We start from the raw sequence: 17,401 nt of genomic DNA, 5'->3' as shown, positions 1-17,401 counted from the left end.
AGTGTAGTGCCTAAGGATTTCTAGTCCGTTGTGCGGTTAATGATCGAGTTTTCATAGTGGATTTCGAACGGGACTTGGAATATTCTATGTTATCATCGGGTATGCGGTGCAGTATTGGAGGAAAGGAAGAAATAGCTTCTGATTCGCGGAAGGTCTTGCAGAATGGGTGTACCCGTGAGAGATACTATTATGCGCATAAGGAGAGTATGAGATGGTTCATGAGTATTGAGACTATGTGGTCTTGTGATGCGGGTCACTCGGGATGAGTGCGGATTTGGTTCGTTACGTTTTTGAATGGAGCTATTATTATTTCTAAGGCAAGTCGAGAGTAAATTGCAAGAAGTTGGGTCGGTTAGTAATGGCTGAATCGGCATGATTATGGCAAAGATCAGTTCCTTCAGCGTGTGAAGTAATACATGTGGTTTGTGGTTGTACGCACGGGCTTGACAGCCACCATAACTTGATTGATTTGGGATGTATTTGATTTAAATGGCCTTGTGGTGTAAATGGATTCTGGAAGAGTCATGGCAGTTTAGATCACGACTTGAGGTTTGTATTTTTTGCGGTCTGGGAATTAAGTTGTGTGTTTCATTGGATCTACTGAAATGAGCTAAGTGAAAGATTTCTAGCCAATAAAATGTTTATTCTACTGGTGGTTCAGGGGTTATGATGAATTCGTGTATTCTCGCGTAGCGGCATGATAGGTGCAGTGAGTGGCATGGGAATTCGAAAGTTGAGGATCAAGGTTGCAGTTCGGTGTTGACAAGAATGTCACGAGCTCGGATGAGCAGGGGAGAACTCAAATGTTCAAAGTAAGCCGGGATTTTCTTTAGTGTCACCTGAGAACAACATTCTGCGTAAGAGGCTTTGTGTATTGATTTGCGGATTCTTGATTTGCTTTACAAAATTAGTGTGATTGGTGATGTGGAGGTGCAGACTTTACTACCTGGTGCGAAGGGTCGTGGGGGAGTACCCCATGGGGAGATTTGTTTAAGTTTGAAATGTTAGTCACTCGATTGTTAAAAATTGAAACCAAGTATGGAGATTCTGGTATTGTCGCTAATGTGAGAGTTTATGCCTTGAAAGTGCCCTAGTCCTTTGGTTGTGAACTGTGGGAGTTTGTTCCGGATTGAGACGGCTTAATTATTCGCACATGTGTTGTGGTCCCATGTATATTGTGGTATTAAATGAGCAGGATGGCTCTCGAAATGCAGGTCATTTATTGCACCTTAGCCGTGCTTGGGTTTTGTAGCGTATGGTGCTATCCGTCTCCCCAGGGTGGTATTTTCGCACTTGGCGTGCTTGTGGTCGATATTCATTATTTCGTAGGTATAAGCATTATGTCTTGACGGGCATTTCCTTATTTATTGTTATGTGTGGATCGGGTGGCACACTGCCACGGGTACGTTGTTTGGATCGGGTTGCACGCCGCAACAGTACCATGTTTGGATTGGGTTGCACACCGCAACGGAATGATGGGTGGATTGGGTTGCATGCCACAACAGTGAGATGTTGAGTACGGTTCCCTATATCTATTCTTGTGTATTTTATTTCTGATTCTCTGAGAAGGGTTCATAGCGTATGTTCGACCGTCTTATTTGTTACGCGGGTTGGATAGTTCCTTTCTAGAGTTTGTTTTTCCTTATGTGTCAGATTCAAGTTGTAGCTTATCGGTGCATTGATGGCATCATATGAGATCTGGGTCAGTGTTTGAGGTGGCTTATTGCCTGAGCATCTTGTACCGGATGAGACGAGACTATTGGACCTGAAATTAGTGCTATCGGATTTATATAAGGTACATTAAAGAGCAAATATCGTGCGTAGTCAGAATGAGGTAATGGTCCTGTCAGGAGGAGAGACTCCATGATTTGCTGATTCGGCAGGTGGTTATTAGTCTCTACATCTCTTCCATCGTGGCAGTATTGCGAGAGTTGGATTAGGGTTTATATGTGTTATGAGGGGTATTGCGGGCACCGAATTTGTGAAATGGCAGTTATTATGGTCAGAGGATGTTGCTATGGTCAAGCGACTTAGGCAGTGCATGGTGTGATTTCAGAGGAGGAGCATGGTCATGTTGGGTGCAGTGTGTAAGGGTTTATACGGTGTTCGTATGTTAGAATCAGGACTTGTAGAGAAGTTTCGGATGTTGGAATTTGGTTCTGAAGCTTGTTAGTTAAGGTTATAGGAAGGATCTTCAGTTTGGCTCGAGCTAATATGCTCACATGGGTTGTAGTGGCACGAGTAGGTGCACGAGGTGTTAAACAGTGATTTTGGACAACTCCGGAACAAATCTTGGCACGTTTGAGGACGAATGTATGTTTAAGTTGGGGAGAATGTAATGACTCGACCGCTCTTTTCGAGCTCTAGCACGTCATTTGGCGGTTTGAGTCCTTGAGTAGCTTTACTTCAGGTATTATGACTTGTACGTGTGGTCGGAATTGAACTTCGGGAAGTTCGGAGTTGATTTGGAAAGAAATTCTAATTTCAGAAGCTTTAAGTTGGGAGAATTGACTAAGGTTTGACTTTTGAGTAAACGACCTCAGAATCGGGATTTGAAGGTTTCAATATGTTCGTATGATGATTTCGGACTTGGGCGTATGTTCGGGTAGAGTATCAGGTGGTCCGGGAGCATTTCGGCGTCTATTATAGAAAGTTGGCATTTTTGGAAGATCAAAATTTCATAAGTTTGGTTTGGAGTGGATTTTTATGTTATCAATGTTCGTTTGGAGTTTCGAGCCTCGGAATAGGTTCGTATCGTGATTTGTGACTTGTGCATAAAGTTTGGCATCATTCCGGAGTGTTTTAATTGGATTCGGATGCGTTCGTCGAAGTTTGGAAGTTAGAAAGTTTAAAGAAAGGTTTCGATCATCGATTCGCAATTTGGATGTTCTTTGGTGTGAATTGAGACCCCAAGTAGGTCCGAGTTATGTTATGGAACTTATGGGTAAGTTCGGACGGGGTCCCGGGGACCTCAGGTGTATTTCAGACGAGTCGCGGATCACTTTGGAGATTTGTTGTATTACTGAGGGGCCTGAGTACTAGTGCAATCACACCTGCGGAAAAAGGGCCGCAGGTGCGACGCCGCAAAAGTGGCCAGGCAAGCGCAGGTGTGGATTTCGTTGGGTAGTGCTAGGACCGCAGATGCGGTCATCTCGCTGTAGATGCGGAACCGCACCTGCGGAGTGGGGCAGCACAGAAGCGGGGGCGTAGATGCGCATAAGGGCCGCAGAAGCTGCCGGCGACCTGGATTGGTGTTCTTGCAAGTGCGAGACTTGAAGCCGCAGAAGCGACCTTCTGGACCGCAGAAGCGGAATTGTGCTGGGCAATGAGGTTTTTATAAAAAGGGGATTTTGCCCATTTTCTCTCATTCTCTCTTGGCTTGGGGCGATTTTTGGAGAGCTTCAAGTAGAGGTTTTCATCATCTATGTCAAGGTAAATAATTCCCACATATTGCGAGTTAAATACATGATTTATATGTGGATTGGAACACGAAAATTAGTAAAATTTTGGGATTTTGGTAGAAAACCTAGAAATTGGTATTTTTGGATTTTGACCACGAAATTGGATATGGAATTGGGAATAAATCATATATTTGAGTTCGTATTGTTATGGGTGATGTTTATCTTCAAATATTTTCTGAATCCGGGCACGTGGGCCTGAGGGTTGACTTTATCGACTTTTCGAGCAGGGTTGGGAATTGTTTAAATTGATTAATTATGGATATTATAGTATATTTTGATTCGTTTACACATTGTTTGACTAGTTTTGGATCGACGGGCATCGGTTTGAAGTGTTAGAGAGGCTTTGGAGCCAGTTATGAAACTTCGAAGTGAGGTAAGTCTCCTGTCTAACTCTGTGAGGGGAAAACTACCCCTAGGTGATGTATTTGTTATGTGCTACTTATTGCGGGGGCTACGTACGCACGAGACGACGAGAGTCCGTACGTAGCTAGATTCATGTTATGTCCGAGTAGACTTGGGTTCCCGCCATGCTATAACTATTCTATTTGAGTTGTCTCTTGCCTATTAAATTCCTTTATTTCACATTGTGACTTGAGACTAGACTTGTGTAGAGTGATAGACTTGTTATTGTAGAGATTCGATGGGCTTCATGATTAGCCGTGAAATAATTGTACTCCTCTTACGAATTTCTCCCACATTATGCGTTCTCATGGAAAGGTTTCCCTTAAAATTTATAACTCACACGTCTATTCGTGAGTAGGGTCAAGGACCTGTCAAAGTTTCTTATTCTAATGGGATCGGGCCATTCGCCTCGGCAGTATAATAGATACATCTATGGTTCGTGCCGTTCGACCCTCGACAGTGCGCACATTATGATGGAATCGGGTCGTTCGCCTCGGCAAGATTATGTATCATACTCTCATGGGAGCGGGTCGTTTGCTTTGGCAATAAAAATATATGTATCTATGGTTTGCATATTATGATCGATCGGGCTGTATGCCTCGGCATTTCTATAAATTCTTTTATGAAATCGTGCGTAATAATTGGCAAGAAGCCAGTATATCTATGAGTTTTCCTAATTTGAACTATGACGACCTATCTGGTGAGGTCCATTATATATATACTCCGATTGAGGAGGTAACTACTAGTTGAGAGCTTGAGTTATTTCTGAGAGGAGAACTGTACCACATATTTACACTTGTTATTTCGTTTATTTACTCTGACTCACGTCTGTTTACTTATACTATATCTGTCTTATTGGACCACTAGTAAGTGTCGATGTCCACCCCTCGTCACTACTTTTATGGGGTTAGGCTAGATACTTGTTGGGTACGCGGTTATTTACATACCCATGCTACACTTGCTGCACTTATTGTGCAGGTACATATACATTTGTGGGTTTTTTGGGCATAGAGGCGCGACTATTGCGGGGACTTTACCGTGAGCTGCATTTCATGTTACGATCCGCAACCTGCAGAGTTTCCATCAAAGTTATTTATATTCTCCTGTCTAATTTGTATTCTAGACAGATGTTGTATTTTATTATATTTCCTAGTTGATGCTCATGCATTTGTGATATCGGGTTTTGGGGGTTCCTATAGATTGTTTATTATTGTAGTTCATGTAAATATTATCATTTACCTTGTAAATCCTATTTCATACTATTTAATTAATGAGAATTATGATTTCAAAATATTAAAATAAGTAATTAAGTTGATCCATCACCGTTGGCTTGCTTGGCAATGGTGTTAGGCGCCATCACGACCTTCAGTTGATTTTGGATCGTGACAACCTCAGGTAGATTTTAAGGGGTGCCTAACAACTTTCCCTTAGAAGAACAAGAACACTTACCCTAAAATCTCACCGGTTAGTAGACTAATAAACAAATGACCTTAGTAATTAAATAGGTACCCTAATAAACCTTTAATTATTAGGTGGCAACTCTATTTTATCATCAACAAGGAAATCACAAGTTGAATCTTATTTTGATTCGTGCAAAATAAGGTGCAATAGTTATGAGTTTTTGCATGTTTCTTTCATTATTGGCATTGTACGAAGGTTTAGAACAAGGTTTTATTTGATATGAGGCTTTCTACCGGTACCGGGTTTGTTATTGAGCAGCTATTGTGGTCGGAAGTTATTGCTAGGAGTATCTGAGTTATGTGGTTTATTATGTGGAAATATCTTGGAATATGGTTATGTCTTGATGCAACTTGTTCAGATATATATGGTGTATAGATGCGAGAGCCGGGTCTTATAATGAATTTCGGATGTTATAGATTGGGTTCTAAATTCATAGACTAATGTTGAAGTAAGGAACTTTAGTTAGGTTGTGTTGTTGGGCTTATATGGATTGGGGTGACATGGGATCGCCCATGGATATATGTATGGTTAGTTTATATAGTGATTTGATAGTTTTGGAATGACTCTTCGCATGTTCGAGAACGAACGTATGTTTACGTGGGGGAGAATATAACGACCCGATCGGTCGTTTTGAGCATTTGCATTCAATTTCGTGTTTTGAGGTCAAGAGTATCTTCATATGGTGTATTATGACTTGCGTGTATGGTCGGTTTTGATTTTTGAGTGGTTTGGGATTGATTTGGAAGGATGATTCTCATTTTTGAAGCTTTAAGTTGGAAGAGTTGACAAAGTTTGACTTTTGTGTAATTAACCTCGGATTGGAGTTTTGATAGTTCTTTTAGGTCCGGGTGGTGATTTTGGAATTGGGCATATGCCCGGATTTGCATTTGGATGTTCCAAGAAGGTTTTGGATCTAATTGGCGCAAATTGGCAATTTAAAGGTTCGAAAAGTTCATAGGTTTGATTGGGAGTTGAATTCGATATTATCGGGTTTGAATTGTTATTCCGGGAGTTATAATAGGTTTATTATGTCATTTGGGACTTGTGTGCAAAATTTTAGGTGATTCCGAATCATTTTTACGTATTCGACGTTAGTTTGGAATTTAGAAATTTGAAATAGTTCATTAAGATTGATTTGAGGTGCGATTCGTAGTTTTGATGTTATTTTGTGGGAGTTGAGACCTCGACTAGGTTTGTGTTATATTTTGGAACTTGTTGGTATGCTTGGGTGGGCTCCCGAAGGGCACGGGTGGGTTTCAGACCACCTGGAAGATGGTTGAGTTTGGCAAAAGCAGAAGCACATATGCGTTTGGGGGTCCGCATATGCGATGTTAACGAAGATTAGGTATGTGCGCAGATGCGAAGGTATTTCCGCATCTGCGAGTCCGCAGATGCGAGGGTGCATCCGCAGGTGCAGTTTATTGCGACGTAAGTGATTCCCGTAGATGCGGTACCGCAGAAGCGGGATTGGATTCGAAAATGTGAAAGTGCTTGGAAGAACATGTTATATTCGAAGGTTGAGTTATTTTATCACATTTTGAGTTTGGGAGCTCGGATTTGGGCGATTCTTGAGGCGATTTTCACGATTTGGATTGAGATATATATTTTTCACTCGGATTTGATTATTTTACCTGATTCCATCTTTTATTATGGCATTTGAGTGATGAATATAAAAGAAAAAATAGGGGGTTTGTCAAAAGTTTTCTAAAGGAAATATTTAAGATTTGAACAAAGATTTGGAATCGGATTTGAGTGAAATTAGTATGGTTGGACTCGTATTCGAATGGGTTGTAGGAATTTATGAGTTTAGTCAGGTTCCGGGGTACGAGTTCAGGTTGTCTTTTTGGTTGACTTTGTGTAATTGATTCGAGATCGTAGCTTTATCATTTGGAATTGTTTCCTATGGCTTTTATTGATGATATTAAGTTATTTTGATTAGATTCTAGTTGCTTGGAGGCCGATTCGCGTGGTAAGGGTTTTTTGGAGTATTGACTCCCACATTTTGAGGTAAGTAACATATCTAAACTTGGTATTGAGGGTAATTATTTCTGAGAACTATGATATTTGAGATGTGTTGGGGGTGACACACATGCTAGGTGATGGATGTGTGTGCGTGCACCGGGGTATTCATGATCTGGGTAGTTCTTAGGCTATTGTATGTCTTGTTTTGTTATCATGCTTCTTTAATATCATATTTTCTCCATTTGTATGACTATGTGTGTTATTATTCATGATTGAAATCATGTCTAAGCTATCTGCTTAATTTTTTGAGACATGATAGGGCTATTTTTGCCCTGTTGAGCTATTTGCCTTAGCTGTAGTCATATTGTTCGGTCATGATCTTTATATCTGCAAGTTATATCTCTGTCTTTGTGTGCATTTTATATGCTGCCTCACATGCTATTGGTGTCCTTGTACGTGACACGAGTTTGAATTGAATTTGTGGCACATTGTAATATTCCGTATTGTATAATTGTATTATGTTTCTATGAAATATTGGCATACAAATACTTGAGCGGATTGATGACTGATGTGGGCCATAGAGCCGTGTTGTGATTTATGTTGGATCGGATTGCACGCCGCACGGATTAATATTTGGATCGGGTTTCACGCATCAACGTATTGATATTTGAATTGGGTTGCACGCCACAACGATTATATTGATTATTGATTAGCGCTTGGGCCAGGATCAGCCCTCTAGAGTCTTATATTATAGTGAGCAGACACAGTTATATATATGTGCTCTGGTGAGGGGCATTTATACCAGGTACCCGTACAGTGCTGAGTGATTGTGTGTTTGATGGTGAGGGGCATTTGTGCCAGGTACTGTGAGCGTGCTGAGTGTGAGCATACTTGATATCTTCACTGTGATGTTATTGATTTGACATGTATATTTGATATGCATGAATAGATATGTATCTTTCCTCATGCTAGATGGTAATGAAATATCTTACTTGATGTTGAAAGTTTGAAAAATCTTAGTTTCCTTGTTAAACTCATATTTTAGTGTTTCCTGAGAAAGATTTGGGCTTTAACTGTTATACCTGTAAAGCATGTCTAATTTTTTACATTTGTGAACGAGCTGAACATGATATATTTTGAGTTATTTACTGTCATTGGCATTATCATATCATGTGTTGTTATTGATTGTTGATGTTGGACACTAACATTCTTCCGAGCTCATCACGGCTTTCAGCCTGAGTTTATGTTTGTTACTAATTGAGTGCATGGGTCGGTTGTACTCATACTACTCTTCTGCACCTTGCGTGCAGATTTTGGAGTTGATGCTGTTGTGTACGCGGGAGCTCGTTTTCAATATGTACCTGCTTTTCGGATATAGCTACCACTTGTCCTTGGTTAGTTTAGATTCATATTCTATGTATGCATATTCCAAACAAATATTGTATTTATTTTCATACCAGCTTTGTAGATCTAAGTTTTAGTGGCTCATGAATTATACTACCAATCCTTGGGTTATTGTATGGAGACTTAGTTACTTCACTTATTGATCTCTTATTATTTTTAATCGAATTGTGTTGACTGTTAATTGGCTTACCTAGCGAGTAGGATTATGTGTCATCCCGACTAGGTGAATTTTCGGTCGTGATACTATCTCGGTCATGAATCTTAGCGAAGATTGAGAAACTAAATATTTTTAAACTGAGAAGGAGCCATATGCTTGAGAATTGAGGTAATTTACATCTATTATCCTTTCATTTGAGCATGTCTTATGCATGACATAGTGCGGGATCCAGTCACATGGCTTTTCGTATGTTCGTCTTAAGGGCTGCAGAGTGTGAATCATTTGATTTACTTTTTGAAATTTCAGTGACAATGAGAAAATGAGAAATGAGTGGAAGAATTAATTTTATCAGACTAGTTCTGCATTTGGCCAGCTTAGGTGTTTGTGTAATATCATCAATTCATCGAAGACAAGGAAGGATAAAATCAAATTGCAACACGCTGGTAAAGTATTCAACTAATTTTCTGATGAGTGCTATGTTTTAAAATTTTATTCTGCTCTAACACCCGCTTCAATTTCAAAAGCTATAAGCTAACTTTAAAAGTTTTAAAAGTGCTACTAAAATATTTTAAAATTTGTTCTGCTCTAAAACCAGCTTCAAAAGATCTAAACCAGCTTTAAGCTATAAAAGTGTTTATCTTACTAAAATGAATTTTAATGTCGGGCATTTGCCTGTGCCGTGCACAGCACGGGCACACGCCATCTAGTTTTACTATAAGTGAAAACTTGAACTCATACTAATACTTCATCATTGCTGTTGGGCGCAAATTTGGATCTGAAAACTACTTTCTGGAAAAAATTTACTCCCTGCGTTTCAATTTAGATGATGTAACTTGAATTGTCATAAAGTTTTAAAAAAAAAAGAAAACTTTTGAAATATGTGGTCCTAAAAGCTTAAGGGGCAAAAGTTTTGTGGGGCCATGACATTTGTGTGGCTATAAAAACTTCTCATTAAGGGCAAAGTGGGTTAGATGAAAAGCTTAAGGTTAAATTATTTCCAAATATAGAAATGTGTCATTTTTTCTGAAATGAATTAAGAGCATGTTTGGAAAGTCACATGAGAATTGAAATTGGGTGTAATTGGGTTTAATTACATACTTTGGCATGTTTGTTTAATCAAGTAATTACTTAGTTGGTGAGGAATTGGGTGTAATTGAAAGAGAGTAATTATACTCTCCAATTCTCATGGGGAGTAAAGAATTAGGTGTAATTACATCACGTAATTACGATGTAATTACAAGACAACCTTTTCAATTCCTTTTTTTCCTTTCAGTATTATATTATTCATAGCAAACAGAAACGATAGAACAACCAGAACATTTCTAATTCACTTCTTCCAGCACCTGCAATTTCACTCCAGGTAACTTCTTCTTCTTTTCCCCTTTCATATTTCAATTCTAGATAGTTGATTCCTATTGAACTATTTTATTTCCTTAACTTCACGTTGCCTTGAATTATTATGTTGGAATTTTTACTTTTCAATTTTAGAAGTGAAATTTGTGTAGAAGAATAATTTTAAATTTGGGCAGATCATTTCTAATTCACAACTAATGCATACAAATACAATTTCTTGTCATATTCAGTTTCCATATCGTGATAGTGTATTATATTGGAAAGCGAAAAAATGGATATGTATAAAAATAAAAGTGGCACTATTTGTGTGTTGGAAGAAATCTCTGTGTTTTCCCTCATTTATGCCATTAAGTTTTCCCCGATTTATGCCATTAAAAATAAAATTGGAGAACTTTAATATCTTAGAATATTTACTTTAAAGTGAGTTGCTCGTCAGCTCTTGAATAATCAATGATAAAATTTTTGTACAATTATAGATGAATCACGATGCTTTGTTCATATTCTGCCATGTATATCCTTTACCTCTTGCCTGACTTGATTAAGCATCTATGAAAATCTCATGAAGGATGTCAACTAACCAAACACATAAGCTTGGAAAACCATACACCAAATGGAGTGAAGTTCAAGACGAATATTTCATTTATTTTATCGCTGAACAAGTTATGTTAGGAAGAACGCACCAAGGAGGCTTAACAACCGAGGGATGAGACGGTGTAGAAAGAGAAATGAATAAGTTATATGGGGACAAATTAGATAAGACGAAAATGAAAAATAGGATAAGAATCTTGAAGAAAACTTATGCTACTATGAAGAGAATGATGCAACATAGTGGATTTGGATGGAATTTTATTTTCTAATCATTAGCATAAATATTAACTATGAAGAAAAATATTTTATAAACTCATATCGATCTTCTTATTTTTATTCACATGAGTGGGCAAAGAATTTTGATTTATTATTGAAATTTTCATAGTTCTCTTTTAAGTTACAATATTATTTATATGGAAGATACCAATTATTTTTATGATATTATGTATTACTTTATAATTATTTAATATATTTTTTCATAAAAGAATATACATTTTTAATATATATGCTACATATAAATATTTATCATGTAATAAAAATTATTTACATATTAATCTAAAAAAATATTTATTTATCTATGTAATTACACTTGATAACCAAACATGACACATATAATTACAATACTGTAATTACATCATGACAACAGGCCATTGTAATTACAATACTATGTAATTACCAGGATGTGTAATTACTTCCCTAGTAATTATACAGCCAAGTAATTACACAAGACTTTCTAAATAGACTTTAATAAGAAAAGTGTGTCATCTAAAATGAAACAGGAGAGTAAAAAACATGATTATTGTAAGGACTACGCCTTTATTGAGTCATTCCTCCGAAATCAGGCTAAAAGGTTTTTTTTTTCTTTTCTCAGAATGAAGATATTTTGGGGGCAGAATAGCCTAGTAAACCCTTGTACTTATTTCGGTTTGACATCCCGATCCTTCTATTTCATTTGTTTTTATCCAAACATTTCTACTTTATCAAAACCTATATTTTAAACCACTCTGACCATTGACCAAGCTTATGTGGCGTTTATTTTGTTGAGTCAGATAAAGTGCATGGTTACACGCTTTTAAAAGTGGGTGAATGCACTAGATTTGATTTAAAAAATACTAAAATCAAAAGAAACAATAACAAAGAAAAAGAAAAGAAAAAGATTTTTTTAAAAAAATATTCCCCAATCCCTCTGCATCTTCTTCTCCGCCCAGCTTTTTCTTTCCCTCCCCTCCCCGTTCTGGTCGTGATTCCCCCCTCTCCTTTTTAATCCCTCCTTCGACACCCACTTTCTCTCCTATCTTCTTTGTTGTGACCCCCTGCCTCCTTTCCCTTATAGTCTACTTTTATTGCCTTCCTACCACCATTAAACAACCACACAATAGAGTCACATATGATGACTAACGTGTTGCTTCCAAGGACTCTAGAATCGAAAACTGAAATTATCGTTGCAGCGAATCGTGCCGCAACAACAAAAAGGAATCAAGAGAATATAGATGAGATTTAACAAACATACCTGAAATTTAATAAACAAAAATACCTAAGAATTTTGCTTAATTCTCTCTAAGGTGAAATAAGCACCAAATAAAAAGGGGGTGGGGTTGAGTTTATCCGTGTTCTATGAGCTCCCAAGAAGAGTTTTATGCTTGAAAAAATAGGAAGTTAAAAAGATTTTTTGGTACAAAAATCATGATCTGATTAGTGCATTTTGTAATGGGTCTTATAGGAATTGTAGGAAGAAAAAAAGACAGTATAATTGCTCATTATGGGAGTAGCCATAAAAGGTGCTGGTCTAAGCTTGGCAAGCTTGTGCAGTATCCTATTTCTCTCCGCTTTTTTAATTTATTTCTTTTTTTTTTTAAAAGGAAAGGGAGAATAATAAGTGCTTTTAATAGATAGAATATAATTAATTACGTGGAAAATAATGTCTTGCACGTCAAGCAAGTGAGATACACACATGGTGAGAGGGGTTTAAAATATAAGTTTTGATCAAGTAATAATGTCTGGATAAAAATAAGTGAAGTAAAGGGACTGAAATGTCAAATCGGAACAAGTAAAGGGGTCTATCAGGCTATTCTGCCATATTTTGGGTGTTATAGCGTTTCTGATAAACCTCCGATAAACCCTTCCTCGGACGAAGAGAGCAGTAAGAAATTACTCCAAACATAGAAGAGGAAGAAATGGACATGAGCGTGGAGAACTCGGAGATAGATAATGAACTTCTCTTTCAATCTCGATTGAATGCTGAAGCAAAGTACTCACTTAATCCCAATGACACCGAGGTTCCTCTCCCTCTTTCTCCGCTGTAACTTTTATATTTGTCCGTCTAAATCGATCCCGTACACGAAGAATAGCTTCTATTGTTCTATCGTTCAATTTGGGTCCATTTTTTATTTTTTTTGTCAAGTTCAGTAGTGTTTGCACCAAACTGAATAAATTCTTTTATTTTTACATGAACTTTATTAATTATACTTAACCAAAGCGTTGTGGAATCTTGGAAAAGCACACGGTGCTGACTGCTGAAGCATTTTTGACATCTGACTCCATTGAGGCACTGAGTAACTTTGAGAATGCAGATCTGTATTTTCAAAAAGCATTAAATGAGGTAGACTCCTCTTCCCCTCCCCACCCCAAAAAGAAAGTTTGAAAGGAAGAAGGTTATAGACCTTTATTGCTTTCAAGGCTGCAGCATTACAAACGACACCTATCTTTGATGCTGGCATTTGTTCTTCAGGATCCTGGGAATGAGATGTACCGCCAATCTATGGAGGCCAATGCTCAGGTATACAATGCGTATTAGTTTGTCAGTCTTCTCCTTATCATGACATAAAACAATGTAATGGATAGTGGAAGACCAATTCAACTGTACCGGCAGACAACTTGGACACTTTTTTGATTGATTTCACTTGTATGCTGTTCCATTTTTTTGAAGTGTTAGCACTCTTGGTTTTTAACTTTCTTGTGTCTCATTTTAGTAATCAAATCAAATCAGCCATCTCTGAATCTTAAACTAGTGGGTGGTATATGAATCTGCTGTGCCTATCCGTTCTATTTGGGCCCATGTCTTTCCAATATTAAATAACTAGTGAATTTGACCGTGCGACATAATAGAAATCAGTAAATCATAAAATAAGTTGTTTTGTAAATATAATCGCGATAAAGGAGATAAAATTTTCATATATGCACCAAAATTTAATTTTATAAATTTATTATAGCACAAATATAAATACTTATCTAGTTAAATCCAAGTCTATCACCATTTCTAACATAAATAACCCACAACATTGTCACGACCCCAAACCCTAATCGGTCGTGATGGCGCCTATCGATGGTACTAGGTAAGCCGAGTTTTCAAAATACTTCAATTGTTTCACAAAAATAAACCAAAAGCTTGATATGACAGAGTTTTCATAAAGACAGGAGTTAAACTCAAAATACAACGCGAAAAAATAGCCCCAAATATTGGGGTATCACCAAATCATGAACATCTAAACAACCAGTCTAAGAAACAGTGTCTACAAGAGTCTCTGTCTAAATGCCAATACAGAAAAGAAAGATAACAAGAAAGGAGAGACAAGGACTGCGAACGTCGGCAGCTACCTCGAGAATCTCCGATACTCAACCACGCACGAGATCAACGTCCTCCGTGACCGGATACATCTGGATCTGCACATGAAGTGCAGAGTGTAGCGTGAGTACAACAACTCAGTAAGTAACAAAAATAAATAAGGAGCTGAGAATTAGTGACGAGCTATACAATTACCGTTCACTTCAGAAATTTCAGCAATGAAAGTAGACATGATTCAATTCCGGCAAATATAAGTTCAGTCAGTTGTACATTTACTAAGTTAAGATAAACCGGATACAATATTTTCCAGAAGTTCAGAACAATGACATAATTCAGTAAGTGCAGCAACAAAGAAAATAAATGCAACCTCTCAGGGTAACAATTACTCAAGCTCTCAATAGCTCAACACTCGGCTCTCCACCCTCAATAATCACACTCAATAGGTACCGGTGCTCACTGGGGGTGTACATACTCAGGAGGGGCTCCTTCAGCCCAAGCGCTATATCGATGCGGCATGCAGTCCGATCCATTCATATAAGTAGCCATAAGGTTCGTTGCGGCGTGCAACCCGATCCACAATCTATAAATAGCCATAAAGCTCGTTGCGGCGTGCAACCCGATCCATATACATTCAGCCCTCAGGCTCGTTACGGCGTGCAACCCGATCCATATACCTCACATAGCTCACAACTCGGCACTCAGGCCCTATCTCAGTCACTAACCTCTCCAACCTCTCGGGCTCCCAGAAATCATACAAATCAGCCCAAAAGAGATGATCACAAGAGGAAACAGAAATATGACACGTAAGTAACACTGTAACTGAGTACAAGACATCAAATAACAGCTAATTCAATAAGTATCTGACCGCTGCGGGTCCCAACAATGATATCATATGGCCTAAGTATGGTTTCTAACATGAATGGCAGTCAAATTTCTAGAAGACAGAGGGAATATGTAATTAACAATAAGCTATTCGACCTTACAGTCTCACGGGACAGACCAAGTCACAATCCCCCATGGTGCCCGCCCACACACCCGTCACCTAGCATGTGTGTTACCTCCAAAATAATCACATCATACCAAAATTCGGGGTTTCATACACTCAGGACCAGATTTAAGACTGTTACTTGCCTCAATCCGAGAGAAACTCTACTCCAATATGCCTTTGCCATGCGAATCGGCCTCTGAACGTCTCGAATCTAGCCATATGTGACAAAAGTCACAAAACGGGAAAGCCCATTCACTCACGAGTTCACTCGTACCAAAATTATACAAATCCGATATCAAAATCTCAATCAAAACCCAAAATCTTAGTTGAAGAACTTCTTCCTATTTTTTCCAAATTTTCCACCCAAATGCTAAATTAAAAGATGCAATTAGTGATAGATTATTGGGATATAACCAAAATCAAGTGAAGAATCGTTACCCAATTGATGTCTCTCAAAATCCCTCAAAATCTCGCCCAAATCTGAGCTCTCAAACTCAAATTTTGATAAAAATGGCCAAACCCTCGTTTTTGAAATCTTATATTGTGCCCAGGCAAAACCTTCTTCGCGAACGCGGCCACAAATCCCACTGACCAATGTTTCCAAGGGGGGAATGATGTTACACCCTATATTTTCGTACATAAAAATGCATCGTAAGCAAACTAATGTAGGACCAAAAATGAGATAATATTTAAAAGTATATAAATTAATTTAATCATGTTACCTCTGAGGTTACAAATATTGAAGATCATGAACAACAAGTACAAAGAGGGTTGGACGGTTCAGAAGATAAAGCAATTGAAGAAAATAATGTTTCGTCGAAAGTCGACAAGTTGGGAATGTTATAACATATACCTTTGGGGTGAGACTAGGGTGCTTAACATGATAAGGAGATTATGTTATGATTTATATTAGTCGTATGACATCCGTGTGTTATGTTTTGAAGTCAAGAGAGTTGTGGAACAAAAGTCGATGAAAGTCATCACAAGTTACATTCATAAGTTTTACTGAAACTTTGGGTCAAATGTAACTGCGATTTTCTCCCAATATACTTAGAGTTATGGGGTGTTCAACCCATCAAATTAAAGATCTATGAGTCTATTTTCTAACGCATTAAACCGTTTGTCAATACGATATTGGAGTAGAAAGATATGGGCATTTGTGCGATACTGCGCAAGCTGCTAGGTGACAAGTAGGTGTGTCACCTACTTGCTTAAATGAGAGCCCAAAAAAATGGGCCATTTAGGGTCGTCCAAAGAGGCCTTTTAAGGGACTATTTTCTTCATATATTAGACTTAAAATAGAGCATAATAACCAGACATAAGCTCTGCAAAGAATCCTCCCAAAAATTTCCCACAAACCCTAATTGATTTTCTCTCCCTTTCAAGTTCTAATTGGAGGTAAAACCTAGAGTTTGAAGAACCAAGATAGGAGCTGAGTTATCCAATAAATAAGGTGAGTTTACTGCTCTCTTTCATCGAGTTTTTCTTCTGAAAATTCATGGTAAGTCGTTCTATACTTGTAAGAACTCACGGGACGGTGATCGGAAGCCGTGAGTTCGAGTTATTCACTTGTAGCGGACTGTTTTGTGGACTGTTTTGTGTTGCTGTTGGGCTGCGTGTTTTACTACTGTTGTGTGGAGTTTTGGAGGAGGAAGGGGGTTTATAAACACCATATAAATGTAGGGTGGTTGGCTGGTCATTCGTCATAACATTTTCGGGTCGTTTGACACTACTACGGTGGTCGTTTTGTGTACGAAGAGATTGGGGTGTGTTGGGCTGTTTTGTAGTATTTGATGGTGTATATAGGGCTGGAAAATGATGTATATATGTTGTTATTGTTCTGTTCTTGTATTGTTGGTGTTATCTTGAATTTGGAGGAAGTAAGGATTATAGGGGAGATGCTGCCCGTTTTAATACAAAATAAGTTTGTCGTTCGTTGTGTGATAGTTGTACCTTTCGTAACTTAACGATAGTATTATTATCATTCTTGTAGATTAAGGTGCGAAGAGGTGAGTTCAACTTGGTTATTACAAAGATTGTGATAAGGTATGTTAAGGCTAAGC

The sequence above is a fragment of the Nicotiana tomentosiformis genome, chromosome 12, assembly GCF_000390325.3.
Source record: "Nicotiana tomentosiformis chromosome 12, ASM39032v3, whole genome shotgun sequence".
Classification (NCBI taxonomy): Eukaryota; Viridiplantae; Streptophyta; class Magnoliopsida; order Solanales; family Solanaceae; genus Nicotiana; species Nicotiana tomentosiformis.
This window is presented reverse-complemented; position numbering follows the sequence as displayed.